Source organism: Pediculus humanus, genomic scaffold, assembly GCF_000006295.1.
Source record: "Pediculus humanus corporis 1103172107469 genomic scaffold, whole genome shotgun sequence".
In the NCBI taxonomy this organism is placed as follows: domain Eukaryota; kingdom Metazoa; phylum Arthropoda; class Insecta; order Psocodea; family Pediculidae; genus Pediculus; species Pediculus humanus.
In genome coordinates, this window is record NW_002987087.1 from 129,811 (window position 1) to 132,062 (window position 2,252).

Consider the following 2,252-nt stretch of genomic DNA (forward strand, 5'->3'; position numbering starts at 1 on the left):
ACGTAAGTTGTTTTGAAACAACAATTTTTTTTTTTTAACTCGCTTTTTTTTCTTTCTTGTCTTTTTGTTTCAAACTTTTACAAATAAAAAAAATTTTTCACGTTAATAACGATGATGATGATGATAAAAATTAAATGTTGAGAAATTATTATTATTATTATTATTGCTCGAATTATCCCAGTTAAAAAAAAAAAAAAAAAAAAAAGTCAATCATTAAATATTTAAAATTAGTTTTAAGTTTTCACTTACGAAACCGAATCGACGACAATATTATCATTATCATTATCACTATTATTATTATTATTATTATTAGTATTAGTATTATTATTATTATTATTTAATTTTAATTAACGCTTTTCCGAATCGAATTTACATTTACTCGCTATTAAATTTTAAATTACACGACAATGTTTTTACCTACTTTCTATTCTCTTCTCCCTTCCTTCCCTCCCCCCCGCATTTCTTCATTTCATTTTTTTTCTTTTCCCACTTTTTGACGTGTATTAATGCCAAATTCCACGTTTTTTTTTTTTAAATGTTAACAACAACAAAAACGACGACAACAAAACGTTTTCAATCATTTTTCAAACATTTTTCCCGTCGCAAAAGAAAAAAATTATTATTATTATTATTGACTCGACGGCGAGTAAAAAACATTTTTATTTACACGATTCGATTCGAAGCAAAAAAAAAAACGCAAAATAATAATAATGATGATAATAAAATTTTATAAATGGAAAAAAAAAAAAAAAACGTTAAATGGGATTCCTTTTGATAAAAGAAAATTTTTTTTTTTTTTTTATTTGGTTTCTAGAAAATTCTTTTTTTTTTTTTAAGTTAGTGTTTTGTTTGTGTTTAATAACCAAACATGAAAATGAATGAAAAAAAAAATTGCAGTCGTTATAATAATAATAATAATAATAATAATAAAGATGAAATAAGTTTTTTTTTTTTTTATTGAAGTTTACTTTACAATTATTAAAGTTTACACGATAAAATAAATACGAGTACATAAATTTTATATATATATGTATTAAAATAAAAGGAAAAAAGGAAAATAAAGGAGAAAAAAAAAGGAAAAGAAAGGAAAAGAAAGGAAAAAAAATTGGGTGCGTGGGTGCGCAGTATACGAGTAAAACGTAATTGATTAATAGAATTAAAATTAAAGTTCATTGTAAAAAAAATTTTTTAAAGTTTTTTAAATTTTGGCGCAAAATTTTCCCTATTCGAGGTTTTTTCAATTAACTAAATTTAATAATAATAATGATGATAATGATAATAATAAAGGTTTTGGTTGTGCGTTGGATAATTTAATTTAAATTTTCTTGTTTCGTCGTTTCCAATTTTTTTTTTTTTTTGGTTGTTTGTTCGTTTGTTTAAAATTTTTTTTTCGTCAATTTATTTTAATATTATTAATCGTTTATATATACATATAAGAATTTCGAACAAACGTTTCCGTTGTTTTTTTTTATATCGTGTCAGTAGAATTTTTTATTTGTTTATTTTTTATTTTACGTTTAAAATAAAAAAATTTTTGTTTTTTGAAAAATGATTTTTTATTCTATCAAAACAAAAAGAAAAAAGAGGAAAAAAAATCAAAATGTCGTTTATCATTTTCTCCTGCCACGTTTTTAAATAATCAATAAATAAATTTTTTTTTTTAAACGATGGTCGAAACGTGAAAATAAAATAAATAGACAAAAGAAAGAAAATTTTTCATTTTTTTTTTTTTAACCGTTTGTTTGTTTGTTGGTTTGTTTTTTGGTTTGTTTTTTAAATTACACAATGAAATAACTTTATTGAGCTATAAATTTTAATAAATGAAATAAAATAAGATAAAATAAAAATTAATATCTTATCTATATTCGTTTTTATTTATAAACTATAAAATTTTCTTTTTTTTTACGCTTAAAAGCATATTTGATAAATAAGAATTATATTTAAAAAAAAATTCTTCTTATTTTTCCATAGTCGTTATAAATTCATATTATAAAAAAACCAAACGTTAAATTTAATTATCGTTATGTTATTAATTCTTTTTAATTAAAACTTTATTTTAAAAAAAAATAAAAAAATTTTTTTTTTCTCTTTTTTATTTTTTCATTTTTTTTTTTCGCAAGCGGTGGAAACCGGAAGTTGATTTGTTGTTAATGTTAAATTTCTATAAAAGTTTTCTTGTCAGATGTGATAAAAAAAAAAAAAAATTTTTTTTATTTCTTTTTTTCTTTTCTTTTTTTTTTTACTATTGATTT